Source organism: Myotis daubentonii, chromosome 17, assembly GCF_963259705.1.
Source record: "Myotis daubentonii chromosome 17, mMyoDau2.1, whole genome shotgun sequence".
Classification (NCBI taxonomy): domain Eukaryota; kingdom Metazoa; phylum Chordata; class Mammalia; order Chiroptera; family Vespertilionidae; genus Myotis; species Myotis daubentonii.
In genome coordinates this window covers 48,250,339-48,269,574 of record NC_081856.1, presented here as the reverse complement: position 1 = coordinate 48,269,574, position 19,236 = coordinate 48,250,339, and the positions used below count along the sequence as shown (strand labels likewise).

The 19,236-nt window shown below is 44.5% G+C and overlaps 2 long non-coding RNA genes across 2 annotated transcripts; one reads left to right on the top strand and one right to left on the bottom strand.

The window, feature by feature from the left end:
* Window positions 1-296: 296 nt before the first annotated feature.
* LOC132220003 (uncharacterized) lies at window positions 297-10,374 on the bottom strand. The gene is made up of 3 exons (XR_009449662.1): window positions 10,266-10,374; window positions 6,041-6,151; window positions 297-346 (listed from the first exon to the last, which is right to left on the bottom strand). It is a non-coding gene; the product is annotated as an uncharacterized LOC132220003 (long non-coding RNA).
* Window positions 10,375-15,394: 5,020 nt separating this feature from the next.
* LOC132220036 (uncharacterized) lies at window positions 15,395-18,966 on the top strand. Its single transcript, XR_009449668.1, has 3 exons — window positions 15,395-15,475; window positions 17,001-17,597; window positions 18,689-18,966. It is a non-coding gene; the product is annotated as an uncharacterized LOC132220036 (long non-coding RNA).
* The last annotated feature ends 270 nt before the right edge of the window (window positions 18,967-19,236 follow it).

Here is a 19,236-nt window from a genome sequence, read left to right as displayed (position 1 = left end):
CACAGCACCAGCCTAGATGGCCACAATATCTCACATGCAGGGAATGGCGAGATCGATAGGATCATAACTATGATAATCCAACAGTGCTTGAAATTTCTTTCCCTAACACATCTTTTTCCCATCTGAACAAAACAGTATTAACAAGAATGCCATGGACATGACCGGCAAGCTGAGAGCTTGTGGTTTGTTACTTACTGAGGTAGGATTCACACACACTGTTTTTAAACCTTGAAAGAACATCCATGTCAGCATATTTTTTACACAAATCCCCCAGGTTACTCATTTAGGGAAAAATTACCTTCATGAGGCATGTTCGTTCTCTAAATTCCTGGATCACTGGAAATGCCTACAGAGTGGAAAAAAGGCAAAGTCAACAGGTCAATACTTATTGAGTGGTGAATCTGCAGCTTTACATAGTGATGCAAAAAGTTCCACTGTCTGAATTCTCAGAGGGTGTGTGCTAACTCTATAAAACTCACACACAGTGGAGAGAAACCCACGGAGGTGTGAGTGGGGAGAGGGACCTGCAGTCTGGGTAGATTGTTGATTCAGGACATGTGGGGGTAGGTTCTAAATTCACTGGAAGAGGTACACAGGGTATATAATAAAAATTGCCCTTGATATTTCTAAAAGGGACTGTAAATCACAGAATGCATATTTTTGTTCTTATAATCTTACTACTGTAATATTTATGATTAAATACATATATAATATGTATGCATATATACAATAAAAAGGGGCTGATAGAAAAATGTGTGTCTTTAAGTGGTAGAATCACAGAATCATGTGCAGTGAGCATGTAGGCTCTGAAGGGCAGGTGCTCATTGAGATAGGCTGAGGGAGCAGCAATGGCATTGACCATCTCATGTTCTTCCAGAGTAGATGCTCTCTTGGGGGAATCATGGGCTGAATCTACCACATGACTTAAACTGTTTTCTCTCTATTTCAGTGATGGCGAACCTTTTGAGCTCGGCGTGTCAGCATTTTGAAAAACCCTAACTTATCTCTGGTGCCGTGTCACATATAGAAATTTTTTGATATTGGCAACCATAGTAAAACAAAGACTTATGTTTTTGATATTTATTTTATATATTTAAATGCCATTTAACAAAAAAAAATCAACCAAAAAAATGAGTTTGCATGTCACCTCTGACACGCGTGTCGTAGGTTCGCCTTCACTGCTCTATTTGTTCTGGCCTCTGAAGTTTAATCGTTGAATCTTATTACCTGATGCACATATGAGTACACGGTGTATATATCATGAACTAGAGAGTTGGGTTTTGAATGGGAAAGCTCTGGATTCCAGCCTGTGCTTTCACACCCACTTCTTCTTTTTTTTTTTTTAATATATATTTTATTGATTTTTTTACAGAGAGGAAGGGAGAGAGATAGAGAGTTAGAAACATCGATGGGAGAGAAACATCGATCAGCCACCTCCTGCACATCTCCCACTGGGGATGTGCCCACAACCCAGGTACATGCCCTTGACCGGAATCGAACCTGGGACCCCTCAGTCCACAGGCCGACGATCTATCCACTGAGCCAAACTGGTTTCGGCCACACCCACTTCTTGAAGGAGACACTGACCAGCTCTGTCCCAAACCTTTTCCTTTATCCTCTAGGACAGCCGTGGGCAAACTACGGCCCACGGGCCGGATCCGGCCCGTTTGAAATGAATAAAACTAAAAAAAAAAGACCGTACCCTTTTATGTAATGATGTTTACTTTGAATTTATATTAGTTCACACAAACACTCCATCCATGCTTTTGTTCCGGCCCTCCGGTCCAGTTTAAGAACCCATTGTGGCCCTTGAGTCAAAAAGTCTAGGACATGCCTTCTCTGGGCCTCTTATAATTGGACAGCCATGTGATAAGCTTTGGCCAATGGGATATGAGTGGTAGAGATGTCTGCCACTTCCAAGCCTGGCACACAACCTTTCATGTTTGATCCTTCATACCTTTTCTCTTCTGGGTTGATGCTGATAACCGGATTGACCTTGGAAATCACATGTCGAATATGGCAGAGGTGGGAGTTGGAAGGAGTCAGGTTCCCTGAATCACCACTTGGAGGAGAGCCACCTGCCACTCAGGTGTTGGACTGTGTGAGTGAGAAATTAATGTATTTTGATTGAAGTCACTGAGATTTAGGGGTTCATATGTTATAGCAATTAGCATTGCTTTAGCTAACACCCTATTGTGTGACTTAGTGCTAGCAATTTAACCCTTCTGTGTCTTGGATTCGGCATTAGCCAATATACTTAAAAGAGGCAATTGAGGCAGTTCCATGACAGGACTATTTACAAAGATGCAGACAGAGCTAGGGGGCACTCACAAGGGACAGGGAAGCATCCCAGAGCTGGTGGCAGCAGACAGCCGCTATCACTCTGAGCCTGGCATTGAGGATGAGGAGAGGAAGCATGTCCCAGAGTCTGGAGAGAGGTTACAGCTGTAGGTAGGAGCTGCCTGGCGGGAGCTGTAACTTCCAATGGAAGATTGCAGCCGAGCTACGTCCTGGCAGGAAAGGGTTTGAAGCAATAAAAAGCCAGATGTCCTTCTCCTACCTTCCAACCTCCCTGCTGATGGCTCCTATTGACTAAACCCAACTGGAAGCCAGAAGGCGAGGAGCTCACTGAGGTAGTCCATGAGCGCCGGTTTCCCAGGGTGTCAGCCAGGTGTAAAAGACTGAAGGGGCAAAGGAAGAATTTCCAGCACAGTTTCCATATCTAATTCCATTCCAATTGGGAATCCTAATGGCCTACCTTACAGAGGCTGCCCTGGAGCCAGAGGGGTCTATATAAGGTGCTCCGAATAAAATACTGCTCTTATTTCCGTTGACCATCTGCTGCTGAACCACTGTCCACAGTTTCTTTAAAAATTGATATTTTCCTCCCTCACTGGTTATTTTTGTCAATGTTATTGTTTGGTTTGTTTTAATCTTTCAGAAATGTTGACCCGCTGCCTGATGCCAGGCGATGTCCGGCATGAACTTAACTCTGGCATTTCCTGCATGTTGGCATCCTCACTTCTTCGCAATTTATTTTTGGTTATAGGTGGGGCTTGGGAAAATATCCAGTTTCAGGGTCCTTGGAAGATTCTTCCTTCTCAGTTTCAGCCACTCATTGTTATTTTCAGGGTCACGTTGCCAAGAATGTTCTTGCTCCGCACCCCAGGCAGCAGCCATGTGTAAAGCCCTGTGCCTGGGTCTCATCACGTTTCATGTCAGGTTTGGTTTACTGGATAGAATGAGTGAGGAGTGGACATTTCCAAACAGGTGACGGGAGATTAGCATCTCTGTGAGGCCGGCTTGGTATAAGGAAGGGAATCCAGCAGCCTGGGGTTCTGGTCCCTCCTCTGCTTCTTACTTGCAGTATGACCTTGAGGAATTCCATTCCTTTCTCTGACCTTTATTTTCCTCATTTGGAAGATGGGACTCATTGCACCTGTCTTACTAGTTAGATGTGGGGGGATAGTGAAATGTGCTTGCACAGAAGCCCAGACACTTTGCTTCACACATAGCGGGCACTCAGCAATTCTTATAGAAAAACATTCAAATCTTTACATTCCAGTGGGATTCTCAAGTTCTGATTATACTGGAGCTAAAAAAAAAATGGAGCTGAAAACATTCTCTGGGCCCACAAATATTCAGTCCTGCCTGGCTAAAAGTATACTCTTTATTCTAGTTGACATCCTTTTGTTGTTTTTTTTTAAAAAAGGAAGCCTTACTCCATTTTTTCTCCTAGGGCAAAATGGAGTCCAGAGATATCAAGCCTATGTTCTGAGATCCCACAGTGGTAAGATGGGCAGTGAAAAAAAATCATATTAAAATCACATTTAAAAATCTTACCCAAATCATACGAAAATAATATTAAGATACACTTTTGACTGAATGTTGTTTTCTATGTTCTATTCTTCCATGTGTGATATATGACGTCAGCTTTTTCTTGAGTATTTCTGGAATAGCTTGTCCTTTGGTGAGTCCAGGATCCAGAATCACTTTGGCTATTGTGAAACCCAATGGGGAGCAGTGAAGAGGAGTCCAAACTGCCGCCACGCCTCTTACTTTGGGAAAGTTACTCAACAAACCTTTTGTGCCTCTGAAATAAACATCAGGACGCCATTGTCTCAGAGATTGTTTGAAGATTAGAAAAATAATGTAAACAGAGTCCAAAGCACTGCCTAAGAAGGGGTGCTCAACAGTGGTAGCAGCTATTATCAAAAAGGGACAATTATCATGTCACTTTAAGATGTAGGAAAAAGGCTTTGGAACCCATTGCTTTTACTTGATGTCTGAGGAAACAGGGGCGCAGGAAGGGAAAACATGACCACCCCACTGGTTCATAGAACCCAGGTTTCCCGATGTTCACTTGATTTCCTGGCCATGGCACCACCATTTCATATACAAGTGTCACCAGCGGACAAACAGCAGAAAGCTAAGCCATCGGGAGATGTAAGCCGTCTTCTGACGTAGATGCCACCTGCAAATCCTGCCAATTTGAGCCTACCTCCCGATTGACACTGATATGCCTACTCACTGCTCCCCATTGGCTTTCACGGGAGCCTGAGGATCTTATTGCCATTTGAATCATCAATTGTCTATGTTTTTGGTGATGTCCTCTCAGAGCAAATTTGGAAAGACTTATTTTTCATCCTCTCTTCCAGGTTCTCCCAGGAGGCGGGTCCACAGTGACTATGTATACATCCTTACTGGGTGGACTTAAGTTCCTAATATTCATTATAAATAATGACTCTAATGTCAAATCTTAGGAATGAATTAAAAAATCAATATTATGCCCTTTTAAAAATAAAGTATCTGGATTATGGATAATGGTTATTGTTCAAGTGTTTGTAGAATATGCCAAGAAGTGGGAGGAGACTGTGACTATGCTTTTAGTGGTCAAAGAGGTTCTGTCCCAAGACAAATGGCATGTCTTGAAGAAAAACTACCACCACCACCACCACTACTACCATCAAGTAGGACTCTAGGAGTAGATAAAAGGGAGGAAAACACAAATATTTATTGAGAACCCAGTACATTCCACCCATTTTGCCATACTTAAAAATATATTACTTGATTGTGTTTATTTTCCTCTAAAAGATCTGTGAGGGTAAGGCTCTGTCTGTGTGATTCTCACCAGTAATCAACACACGGCCTGAAACATTGTTAAGTGCTTGTTGAATAAATAAATGTACTAGAACTCTCAATCTATAATAATAAAAGCATAATATGCTAATTAGACCGAACATCCTTCTGGACGGCCTTCCAGATGAAGCCAGGGCTGTGAGGGAAGCCTGGGCCCCAGGTGCCAGAGGGAAGCCAGTGCTGGCAGCCAGGGGAAGGAAGGCCTACTCTTGCACAAATTTCATGCATCGGGCCTCTAGTAAATAATATTTTTACATCTTCATAATCATCTTATAAATTGGAAATTATTATCCCCACTTTGATAATGAGAACAGCAAAGATTTAGAGAAGTTAAATAATGTGCCCTTTGTATCAGCCACAGATCTGAATTCCATTCAAGGGGCCAAGATTACTGAGCCCATTCTGTTTTCTCCATAACACGCTCCTAGGTTCTTTATGAAACACATCCCTACTTGGGTTTTATGCTATTGGCTGGTGGGTGTTTCCAATTTATCATTTCCTGTAGATTGAAGGGAAATGGCTCTACCATTGACAGCCATAAGGCAGAGGTATCTGAGACAAAAGGAACTCCTTGACCTGATTCTTTATTGTTGGTAGCCAGTGTGGTAGAGTGAGGGAAAAAACATGGCAAGAGGACTTAGGGGTGCTGGTTCCACCTCTTCCCCGATCACTTTCTTGACTGCTGGATGGGTGAATTAGTTATTGATCATGTGTAATAGATCACCCCAAAACTTAGTGGCTTAAAAAAACAAGCATCTCTCAGGTTTTGTGAATTGGGAATTATTGAGTAGCTTAACTGTCAAGATTTCTCATGTGGTTGCTGTGGAGATGTCCACTAGGATGTGGTCATCTAAGAGCTTGATAGGGGCAGAGGATACATTTTCAGAAATGGCTCACTTACCTGGCTGTTGGAAATAGCCTCAGTTCCTTGCTGGCTATTGGTAGGAGGCTATTTCTCTAGAAGGCTGTTGAGTGCCCTCACAGTATGTCAGCTGGCTTCCCCCAGAGTGACCTAAGAAAGAGAGAGCAGAGTAGAAGCCACAGTGTTTGTTATTATCGAATCTCAGAAGTCACACACTCACTCTTGCCATAATCTGTATATTAGAGGTGAGTCACTAATCCAGCCTGGACTCACGTGGAGGGGATTAGCCTTCACCATTCAAGGGGAGGAGGACCATAGAATGGGTGGATGTATTTAAAAACGATCACAACGGGTTAGATAGGCCATGTTTTGTGCCTGCCACTCAAATGCTGTATTTCCATTCCTCACAGATATTGTCAAAAGATAAGGGGCTTGGGAATCAGATAGACCAGTGTTTGAAACCCAGGTTAATGTTCAATATCTTTAAGCCTTGCTTCTCAACCATAAAATGAACATTATATCAAACCAATATCACAGGTTTACTGGGTGAATTACAGGTAATAGAGATAAAGCTCTTAGTACATTGCCTAGCACCAAGTCAGTGTTCAAGTAATGGGCTCATTTCTGTTCCATCATAAGGCAACACTCCCTCATAAATGTCTGAGTCAGGATACTGAACACACACACACACACACACACACACACACACACACACACACACACACATACACACAGGTGCCTGAGTGCATTCTGTTTCCACCATGCCATCTCGCCAGCTTCTGCATGGGCTCATCTTTACTTCTGCACTGTGGAATATAGTTCCTTGTCACAAAATCTTAGATTCCAGAATTGAGATATGAGTTGGAAATGGAGCTTAAATGTTCTCCAAATCTTGCCCAAATTCTCATGCTTATTTGCTGTTCTCAAGTATCTCCAGTAAGATAGACATGGGATTAAATCTAGACAATTTCATGTGCCATCCTAACGGTCCCTTTTCTCTCTTAAAACTATTACTTGATTGTGTTTATTTTCCTCTAAAAGGTCTGCGGGGGTAAGGCTCTGCCTGTGTTATTCTCACCCGTATTTAACACGGTGCCTAAAACATTGTGAAGTGTTTGTTGAATGAATAAGTGTGCTAGAGCTCCCAATAAATAATCTTTTCTTAAGGTTATGAGCTCCTTCTCAAATATGTTGGGAGGTTGAAGTCAGATAAAGTGTGTTACTCTCTCAACAAACAGTCGCCATTTCTCTCACTGTGTTTATGGGTAGCTTTAGTTCCTTTAGGGTCTAAGATATCTAAAGTACCATCTGGAAAAAGTGTGTGTATTTTGGAGGGCGGGTAGAGGCATGTGAGTGATACCTTTTCTTAAGAACCATAAAATGTGCTTGACCCTTTATAGAGATTGTTTTATTCATTCCTCACAAAAATAGAGTGAGGGCTACAGTATTATCCCCAGTGAGAAGATAAGGAAATAGAAGGTTAATAGGTTGGCCTGAGCCTCCCAGCTGGCAAGAACAGGTACCTAGACCTTAACTTTCAGAAGTTATTTGAGACGATGCTCTCCTTTATGGAATATGTTTGGACAAGGGCTCACAGGGTGGCAGAGTTTTGTGACTTGCATAACTGCTGAGTTGACTGTACAATACAACTAAGCATTAACAACCCACTGGATCATGTTTAATTTAGTTTGGTGAAATAATAACTTCTGGGGATCCTGGGGCACAGAGAGGTAAGGGGGTTAGAGGGGGATACTGAGGCAGAGGAGAGGCATAAAGCCCATGATCATGTTTCTTTTTGTCTGCACATGATGACAGACAGACAGACAGCCCCAGTGAACTAGCTGATGGATGGAAAGGTAGCTGATGTCATCTAGGCACCCATTGGTAGTAAACACCAAAGACTGGCAGGCCAGGCTCTTCGACGTGGATGGATTCCTGACGAAAATGTTGGGGGATGATAGAGTTGATCCGCTTGAAATCAAGAAATCATGGCGGAACAATTTCCCTGGTTCTGCCGTGCCATTCATCATCACTGTTTGTCTCCGTTGTTGGTATTAACATCAATTATTTATCATAATGCACATTTTCCTTCCGAGCCGCTCTCCTGTCTGACATGTGGAATCTCTTGCTGTTAAATTGCGGGGCAGGAGGAAACTGCTTCTTTGAACTAAGAGCATTTTCAGGGGGGCAGGCAAACTGGAAAAAGCCATTCTGAGCTGAATAAAGACCGTTTTCCTTGCTCGGTGCACATGTTCCCAGTTGTCATTTAAGTTGCTATTCCTCTGGGGTTTGGCCTCAGCTAGAACAATGACAGTTGCAATGCAGAAGCAGGCAGGTGTGTGAAGTCGAAAGCAGCTAGAACAGTGCTTGGAATGGGAGAAACAACTCGCTGCTTCCCAAGATCTGTTCTCCCTTTCGGCCTGAGTAACATAACCTCGTGTTCCCTGGGGTAGCAGGCCACCCAGCTATAAGATTATATACACTAGTCTGCCACGGCACTACGTGATGGCCAATGAAAATGAACAGGAGTGCAATGTGAAATTTGGGGGGAAGGTTGATTAAAGGAAATTGAATGAGCTGGAAGTGCCCCTCCATCCTACCGCTTTGCCCTTTGCCTTCTTCTAGCCAGTGGTCGGCAAACTGCAGCTCGCGAGCCACATGTGGCTCTTTGGCCCCTTGAGTGTGGCTCTTCCTAAGCCTTAGGAGTACCCTAATTAAGTTAATAACAATGTACCTACCTATATAGTTTAAGTTTAAAAAATTTGGCTCTCAAAAGAAATTTCAATCGTTGTACTGTTGATATTTGGCTCTGTTGACTAATGAGTTTGCCAACCACTGTAGACTCTAGCCTTCCACACGGTTGTGATGGGGGAACTCCAGTGGACATCCTGGACATTGGGATGGAGCTGCAATAAGTTATATGGGGAGCAAATAAGACAGCTGGAATCCCTGAGACCATTATACCACCCTGACGAACATAGATTTCCCACCTCAAGAAGATAGTTTAATAGTTGAGCTACTTAAGTCATCGCGTTTATTCGTTTGCTTATGTTTTCTGTAATATGCAGCTGATCTTAATCCTACCCCAAAAATACGGGATTGAGGAGATGGGAGGGAGGGTTGGAGATGGTGAGGGAGAGGGAAGAATCAAAGATGACCTCCAGGTTCTTGGCTTGGGTGACCACGTGGGTGGTGGTCCCATTCACTGAGAAAGGACACACAAGAGGAAAAACAACACTGTAGAAAGAGGAGAAATGTTTGGTCTTGGACATGGTAAGCCAGAAGGTGTAGTAGTCTCACATGCAGATAGATAGTATGCGTTAGTGCTATGAAGGGATAGTAAAGAAAAAGATACAGACTTGGCCATAACCAGCATGTGAGTGATATTTAGAGGCACTGGAGGGGGTTAGATTGCCCAGGGAGACCCAGATGGTGTGGACAATTAACACAGAGAAGGGGAGTGAGCTTCTTGGGGGACAACTGAGGGCGGTATTCAGTTATGCAAACATACCATTATGATTCCAGCAGGATGTGGAAAATGCACCACCAAGGATCCATGTTATGACTCTCTCTCCCACCCCCCCTCCAGGTCATCATACTTTGATAAAGCGCCAACTAAACAGAACTTTTAAAGTAATTAGTTTCTCGTTCTCATGAATCTGAGTCAGATATGCTGCCAAGCACAGGTTCTAATGGGTGTGAGAGACCTGGTGTTGCCAAAGCACGTTGGTAGAATTTCAGCCACGTCAAAGTCTTGTGATGTCTGGATGCATGCATCCTAATCACACACAGATACGTGATTTTTCCAGTAGGGCTGTCAAATATTGAAACAGACCAATGGCTTTCCTGTGACACCTTCAAGGAATCCTCAAACAGTGGGAGGAAATCAGTCCAGGCTGGGTGAGTATGTCAGCTCTACTTTCTATCTAGACTACCTCACGCCTCAGCTCCGTTTCCTCGGAGGAATGCCTGAGAAGTAGGAGATGACATATTCAAAGCATCGAAACAGTCCCTGGCATACAGGAGACTCGTAATTTTTCACCTCATTTGGTTATCAGGAAACTGAAGCCCCTGCAATCTGGGGTTCATTTTATAGATGCCTCCAGTCTGAAGGCTCCATTCCTAGAGGGTTTACTTGACTAAAAGCAAGAGAACTTGAAAAGAAAATGTAATAAATGTGACAGAGCTTGTCCATTTCATCACCCCACAGGATGCCACTGAAACTGATTTTATGCAGAGTGCCTAGCGGAGTTGAGCAGTGCACCTCGTTGGGAGCCACCTCGTAAACTGCCCGATGTCATTGTTCCGGGTGTGGTCTTGGTTCCAGGAGTTTTCAAAGCTCTCCAGGCGAGCCCACCGCGCAGCCAGGATTGAGAGTCGCTGCTGTAGAAACGAGGCAGGAAGGCTCAGAGAAGGCAAGTGATGAGCACAGATCTGCTCACTTATTTTCCCAACTTCAAGTCTCACTTAAGTTAGAGGCTCACTTATCTTCCCAACCCCAAGTCTCAGTGCTTCCTCTGCTATAGCATCTTCTAGCTTCATTCTCCTCTGACAGAATTCTAGAGGAGCCTTCTGGACGGACCAAGTTTCCTTTGTTGTTGTTTTCTTGTTTTGGCCCCACTCTGGAAGCAATCACCTTGATACCCCCGAGTGAAGGTAACACAGGGACTGCATTATAATTGCTTGTTAATATCAAGTTGAGGGCCGATGGATTTGCCATCTGCTAAGGGCTTGCCTTTAAGGGTCAATGCCTGGCGCACGGGGCTTGCAACTCTCCTGCTGGAGATCAATATTCTATTATAGAAGCAGCTGGCTGGCGGACGCCACAGGGGCTCACCTCTTGCCTTAAGGCGCACTGGCTCTGCGAAGAACTCAGGTCAGATTCGTGAGGGCTGTGGCTGAGGGAGCCACTAATGAGCCCACCAGAGCCCACACCTCCACCGCGGCAGGTGAGCATGCAGGGGCACAGCGGTGCAGCCATTGTCCTGCACATTAAGGAGCCCTGCAGGCCAGGCTGTCTGTCTTCCCATCACACCCACTCAGCCACATCTTACACTGAAGTCAGCCTCAAACTTGCCTACAAGAGACTGCTGAGAAGCAAAAAAGAGAGAGTTCACAGACACTACCCATTCCTCTGCCTACCTTCCTCCCTTTCCTTCTTCCTCTCTGAATTTATTTCACTCCAGTGGAGTGAGTAGAGGGCAGTGAGCAGCAATAGTGATGATGATAAGAAGTTTTAATGTTTACTGAGCACTTTCAATATGCCAGAAAGACTGCTAAGTTCTCTTATTCATTTTCTCATTTAATTCTCACAACAACACTGGACGCTGGGCCTGGAGGAAATTCGGGATCAGAGAGGCTATATGACTTGTTTGAAGTCACACATCAGGGTGAGGTGGAGCTGGGACGAACCTGGATCTGTCCCTCAGCAATGCTCTTTACAACCATGCAGTTTGGTCTCCTAAAATGGGTGTGAGGGTTCTCAGAGTCTCCATGGAAGAGGCAAAGTGCTGGAGACCCACATTGTAAGACTATGCGCATCTCACTATAATATTCCCTTAGATTTTAGGAAGTTGTGGTACAGTTTATAAGCATGCCTTGTATCAGTCTTAAAGATACCATTTGATGAACTTTTTTTGCAGCTGCTTACACCTGTGTGACCACACCTCAGTTCAAGATATAGAACACTTGCATCGTTCCAGAAATTTCTTCAATGCTCCTTCCTAGTCAGTCTCCTCACCAAGAGATAACTAATAGCATGATGTCTATCAGCATACTTTCGTTTGCCTGGTCTTGAACTTCATGTAAATTGAATCATGCTGTATGGACTCTTTATGTCTGGTTTCTTTGCTTAATTTATTTTGGAGATTCACGCATGTGGTAGCGTACTAATTTGTTCCCTTGTGGCTGAATAGTATTCCATTGTATGGTTTCATCTCAATTTGTTTTCCATTATCCTATTGAGCATTTGGGTTGGTTACCCATCAAACTGTAAATTCCCATAGGGCAGGGCAAGATTTTATCTGCTAGTGTGTTCACTCCAACTCAAACCAATACTCTTCGCCATCTCACTCCACCCAGTTGCTAGCACAGTATCTCACACAGGGAGGGCTTAAAACATGTTTGTTGACTGGTGGACTTGCTGAGTGAGAGTCTAGTATCTGAAACCAATGCCCATGAGCTTCCTATAAGTAGCTCCTTAAAAAGACTGTCAGTCCATAATGGTGGCTATAATATAACACCACAGACCAGGTGGCTTATAAACAGCAGAAATGTATTTCTCACAGCTCTGGAGGCTGGAAAGTCCAATATCAAGGTGTGGGCAGATTGGGGGTCTGGTGAGGGTCCACTTTATGGTTCAAAGCTGGTGTCTTCTCTGTGTCCTCACATGGAGGATGGGGTGAGGGGGCATTGTAAGGGCTCTGCCTCTGTGACCTAATCATCTCCCTAAGGCTCCACCTCCTAGTACCATCACATGGAGGATTTGATTTCAACATATGAATTTGGGGGTGGGAGAGGCACAAATATCCAGTCTATAGCTGAGATCGTCCTTTTACAAATCTATTCCTCTCAAGGTGAGCTAGGACATGGACCTGGGACCAGTGGCATTCATGGCACGGTAGTCCAGGGACTTCTAATGGAGTCCAGGGACACATTTTCCTTGAGCTTTGTGAACTAGGATGAGTTTTCTCTGTTTCCTCATCTGGAAAATGAGGGTAATTTGAACAGCTCTGCTCCAAACCACAGATGTTGGTAGAGTAGTGGATGTTAAAGCAAATTGCCTCCTAAATCACAGTCGACCTTTGCCGTTCATTAGTCTGGTAAACTGAATCCTCAAATCTTCCAGCGAAGAAGCATTTCTCAAAGCACTTTCCTTGACATGCTCAGTGGATGTGCTGCAATCACATGAATTTGGGAGTTAGTTGCTGCCCAATGGAGGCAGCGCCAGGAGCATCCCAATGAACACCAGTTAGCATGTTAATGAAGGTGAAGCAATTTTCCCTTGGGAAGCAACTGAGCTGTGCATCTTCCATTCAACTCTCTGGATACCATCTCCACCTAGAGATATTTCCCAGGAGACTGACTGACCTGTAGGGAATCGGTGAACAGGTTCCCCTGCCCCTGGTGTCGAGGGGCTCAGACAGGTGTGAGCACTAACAGAAGACTGGAGGGAGGAGGGAGAGTTGAGTTGGTATAATTGTTCCTCTGGCTCCCTGACTGCAGGTTCATCTTGTCCCCTTTGACCCTAGGTTTCAATAAATATTCTATGCCTTTGAACCTTCTGACTTTGGGATGTTAAGTCTATAATTAATCTGGGTACTGCAATATTTTCTAGAGTTTCTTGATACTCTATTCACATCTTTATAAACAGTGTCTTTTAAAAGCTCTCTTCAAAGCACTCTAATTTGAGTGTGCCCTCTGTTGCCTGTTGGGACCCTGATTGAGAAAACACCTTGTACAACTTGCAAAGCCCCATGTTTTCCAAACATGTTCGATGAGGACTTCCCTCCCTTCATTTTTCTTTATTAATTAAGAGAAGCTGATGAATCAGTGGGGAACTCTGGGGATTACATTCTCTTTTTCCTATCCACCAACTCTGGTGCTTGCTAACCCAGTTTTCACAGAATTCTTGAACTCCGCAAAGACTGGACAACAGTCTGTTATACTGAAAAGTAGAATAGAAGATGATCATGGACATGCTGGAAGGCTGCACTTGAAGATGGCTCTCCTGGTTCAGGGATGGAGTCCCACAAAGTATCTGCCCCGGCCGGGCTAGAGTTTAGAACCTTGGCCTCAGGATTATTACCGTGGAGAGCCAGGACTCAACCAGGTCTTCCTACAGCAAGGTGCCACCATTTCAACCATTTAAGGAGGTCAAAGCTCACACGTGATGAACCACATAAATGATTTAAATGATAAAACTAGATATCTTCAGAAGAAAATGTTCCCAATCAAGTATTATTTTGACAAAGCTCTTATCACAGAAGGATGAGAGTATTCTGGCTTTTTAGAGAAAAAGGACTTAAAGATACTTAATTGTACTAATAGAAGCCATCTTTTCCTTCTTTCTCCTTCTCTTCTATCCCCATTTGTAAAATTGGTCCCCAACCCAAGCATCTTTTACCTTCAAAATGTATTTAGTCTCTTTTCTTTTATTGCCAATGGCCTAGGTCAGGGCCCTATCATCTCTTTTAATTAATCTCCCAGTCTCCCTCCTCTAATTCATCCTCCCTAATGTCACCTAGCATCTCCTGAATCATAGAACCAAGCATGATACATACTTTTTCAAATACTGGTGATCTAGAGCTTACAACAGTTTCCGATATTCCTTAGCACTACCTTTGAGGCCTCTTTCCCTGGAATGCTGCTGTCCTGGAAACAATTCCAGCCCTCTTCAGTCATCAAAGAGGTGGGTGCATCTTTATTCTGTGACATCCTTAATTTAGGATAGTAGACAGGATGTAACCGGCACAGTGGGGTAAGACACATAAACACAGATACACCCAGCGAGCAATTGCCCCGTTCATAGGGTCATGCAGGAGGGAAGGCTTAATGTTACTTATAAAAATGTAATAATATTCTTATAATAATGTACTTATAATAATGTTCTCAAAGTTATTCTGCGATTTAAAGCAGAGGTATCTCAAAGGTGGGTCTGCACAGGGGAAATCAGATCCAAATAGGTATTTGATAGTGTGAGACTATTCCCACAATAGTCTCACACTATCATCTTTTGTGGAAAGTATTATTCTCCCATTGAATTGGTGAGAAAACTGATGTGAAGAGTGGATAGATAACCTGTGACTTTGTAAGTGCCTTTGTAAGCAAATTCTAAGTACCTCAAATAAACGGAGATTTTCATAAGATGAAGACAAAGGGATCAGGGAGGAGAGAACAGTATCTTTGTTTCAATCCCCTGCTTCCCTTAGACCTGTGGTTTGATTTCCATGCCATGTGGCCAATGGCTATTTGCATGTCAGTTTTATGTGTGGGTTCCCGGCCAACCTGAAGAACTATTTAGCCATATGCATGCTGGGTTTCCAAACACAGGAAGACCAAACTACTCAGATGTGTACCTTTTAACTTGGTGTACAAGCACAGGTGTTTGCGGAATGTGGAAGGCCAATTCTTGGTTGAGCTATCCAGGCCGGCTCGAACTATCCAGTTCAGAACTAACATGCAAAGTCACCTGAAGTTCAGAAAAGTCAGATAAGGCTGGTTTACGGAGGTGATGAAATCAAAGATAACATACTCTCCTCCTGGGCAAAGAAAGGCAAACACTTTCTTCTTTGCAACTTCCTGCTATTGCTTGGCCCCTTCACTCACTATATATTGAATGACTAATGCATACCAGCCTGATAGCTGGGCACCGAGATGAAAAAGGCCATTCATGTTTCCAAGGAACTTACTAGTTGCCCAGTGAGAAGGGCACAGACAAATTACTGCGACGCAGTGTGACTGGCACTACAAATGGTGGGCATATACGGTTCTCTGGGGTGTGGAGGAAGCATGAAGGAGAAAATGGGTAGTATTTCTGGAATGTATTGAGTCACAAATACTGTGCTCCTTGAATTCTTGTTTAATAATCACAGGACTGCAGGAAAGGCGATGTCATTCCCCCTCTGATTCTCAGAGAGGGAAAGCAATTTCCCCTGAGTTACACAGCTAGGATTAAGAATTATCCTTAAAGTTGCATTTGTCTGGTTCAGAAGCTTTGGTTCTTTTTTTTAAAATATGTTTTTATTGAGGAGAGAGAGAGAGAGAGAAAGAGAGAGAGAGAGAGAGAGAGAGAAAGAGAGAGAGAGAGAGAGAGAGAGAGACCAATGAGAGAGAAACGTCAATCAGCTGCCTCCTGTATGTCCCCCACCAGGGATGAAGCCCACAACCTGGACACGTGCCCTGATGAGGAATTGAACCGGCAACCCCTTGGTGTATGGGATGATGCCCAACCATCTGAGCCACACTGGCCAGGCTCTTTTGCCCAGCCTTGCCAGGGGCCTGGAACAGCACCCATTCACATGGAGACTGAGTGCTGAAGTCTGAGCTGGGATTGGCCAGCCCGCGAGGGGTGACAGGCATTCCAGGCAGAGCAGGTCCAGGCTGTGTGAAGTCAAAGCAGCCAGGAAACATGGAACCTTTGGGAAATGACCGATGGTTCTCTGTGTCCAAAGATCAGATCCATTGGAGGGAGATATGGGTGTAGGAGAGAGTGGAAAAGAAGATGTGAGACAAAGAACTGACAGTGTAGCCAGGGTCTGCCGTGGCATCCTTCCTGTGCTAGGAAGGCTTAAGTCTTGGGATTTTTGTCTGTTTGTTTTGTGTTAGCAGTTGACTTATTATATGTACCTCCCAACATTTAACAAATAAGGATATCATGAATGCCCAGAGGCCAACGAGGCAAGAAATGCAGTACAGCCGTGGCTGGTGTGGCGCCGTTCACCGGGCACTGTCTCGTGCACCGAAGGGTTGCTGGTTTGATTCCTGGTCAGGGCACATGGCTGGGTTGCAGGCTCAGTCCCTGGTGGAGGGCATGCAAGAGGCTGCCGATTGATGTTCCACTCTCACATTGATGTTTCTCTCTCTAAAAATCAATTAAAAATCTTAAAAAGAAGAGAAATTCAGCGTAATGAAGCAGCCCAGATTTGGATTCATAGGCTGTGGTCTTGTGTGTTGAGCCACCATTTGGATTGCTGTGAATTTTGGATTGTAATTAAAGCCCTTTGAGCTTCAGTTTCTTTATTTGTGAAGTAGGGGCAAACCTTCAGTCCTGCTAATGGAGCCAGGGTTTCAAATAGTTTCATCGACATGAATTTGCCTTGCAAACTATAAAGTGTTCAGCAAATGTTCATTTCCTAGCTTTTGGCATAATGGTAGCTCCTGGAGTCAAAGCCAATCATCTTCTCTTTGACTGGATTTCTACCAGAAAAAGGATGGAAATGGTTTTCCTATTTTACCTCTTTTTTCAACTGTTTTGCAAAAGTTCTCTTTTGCATTTCAGGCCGGTTGTGGGCTGCCCTGTGCATCCTTTGTGAGAGAGAAGGCCAGCCCTGGACTCCTCTGGCCCTGGCATGGCTGCTCCCCGAGATGGAAGAAGGTGAACTTGCATGGGCCTCACCCGTCCCGTGAGAGCGGTGTGGGAAAGCTCACCCCACACCCTGGTTCCCAGAGAAGCAGACCGAGGCTTAGAGATGAAGCCATGTGTCAAGGTCAGGCGGTGAGTAAACCCCAGAGTCAGATGTGCCAGGTTTTAATGCCTGTTCTTTTCACGACTTTATGTTGCCTGCAGTAAAAGCTTCTCAGAGCAAACAGGTAGGGCTGTTGGTTAAGTTCAAGCCAGGGTTGAGGTGGAAATATATACAAGAGTGATGAGTGCCCTGTTGGAGACTTTGCTGTGGCTTTACCAGCCAGCCCTCAGAATCAAACCCACCCAGAGCCAGTTGAAAGCAGCCTGGATCGTACTGAGCCAACAACCATGGGAACGCCTCTCTTGCTGGCTTCCTTGACAGCAGAACAAGTTGGGAATGAAGAACCAGGAAGCCACCGGGAGAAGATTTTGCTACCGGGACTGTTTCCTGGAATGCTACAGTCATATAAGGTAAGCCCTCATAACTTTTTCAGGTGTGAGTGTGTGTGTGTGTGTGTATGTGTGTGCGTGCGTGGTGTGTGTGTGCGTGCGTGGTGTGTGTGTGCATGTGCGTGGTGTGTGTTTGTGTACGTGTGCACATGCACACAGCTTTAAAGGAAGTCTAACCAAGCACATCAGATTCAAGACTTAGGCGAGACATGCCTTCAGTGCGGTGAGACCATCCCTGTGGACAGCGGCTGCCTTCTCAGTTGGAGGCGGCTGCAGGTAGCACACCTGTCCAGCAGGGATGCTCTGTCAAGATGCATTCGTGTCATCTGGACGGATGTTGCCCACAGCTCCCTTCCCAGATGACAAAGAGGGAAGCCAAACACCTCCAGGATATCTTGGGAATGACATTTTCAAAAGCCACAGCTGTCCCGACTGAGCCTGGAGCCGGGCAAGCCCTTGGAGCACGCCTTATTTATGTCAGCAATCTCTGTCAGCACCACATCTGGGGATAAAGGATCCAACCCCGACACATGTAATTAAGGCTCATCACGTAGGTGAAATTGAGACGCTACACTAGGCAATTTGTAATAGTTAGAAAATGCCCTTCTAAGTCCCATCGAAGGCACTGGCTTCTTGGCATCTCCCAGAGAATGCTCTCACCAGATACACCCCAGAGAGAGATGATACCTTTTTGAGGTTTGGGGACCACATAAAGATTGGTGATGGATGTTTTCCTCCGGGTGATTATGGCTCTTTAGTTTAATAGTTCTCCTATTCATACCATATTAAGGGCTTAATAAGAACTGAAAAGGTGCTGGTAGCTTTAAAAGCTAATGCAAACTCAAGGGCTGTGTAGCAAACATAATATCCCTGGGAAAATAGATGACATAAAACCATAAACAAAACCCCGCTCACCAATGCATTGATAAAAGCCAAACTGGTATTACCGCCTGCTGGGAAAGAAGGCTCATTCCTGGTAGTGACACTTGTATGTTTTGGGGGTAGGTCGGAAACCAGGAGCGAGAGAAGGCCTTCTTGTTGGGACTTGCTGGAGGAACCTATGTAGGACATGCCAAACCCTTCCCTCATTAACTATTTGATTCTTCCTACAGGCTCAAACACATTACCGGGGCAGTGGTAAAACGAGAACGGTTGTGGGACAAAGAATACATTGTTAAGCTGCAGCGTGGCACAGTTATGGCCCGGAGCACCAGGTTAAAGGAAACTGACCTGGAGGATTGGCTGGCACTGTTGGTATACAGCGCCAGCCAATCACAGGCTACGACCCCGATCCTGAGAAACTTGCTGGGTTCCTGCCCTTTGATTCAGAGAAAGCAGCTTTCCTGCTAGGGCAGACTCCCTCCCCCACAGAAAATAAAATAAAGTCAATAGCACATAAAAATTCTTTGTACTTTTTTCAGTGCCTTTCATCTGCTGAGCTCAAAGGACGATGAGGGTATTAACTCTGGCTACACCCCTGAGCTGTAGGTGGAGAGTTTACTCGTTCCTCTTTTTATGGATGGGGACCCAAGATATGGAGAGGTTAAGCAATTTGACCAGGGTCACATAATTGGTCAGGGTGGAGCTAGGAAGAGAAGCCAGGTTTTCTCATTCCTAGTCTAGTGCCCCCTGCAGGCTATATTGAGAGATGCAGTTTGGT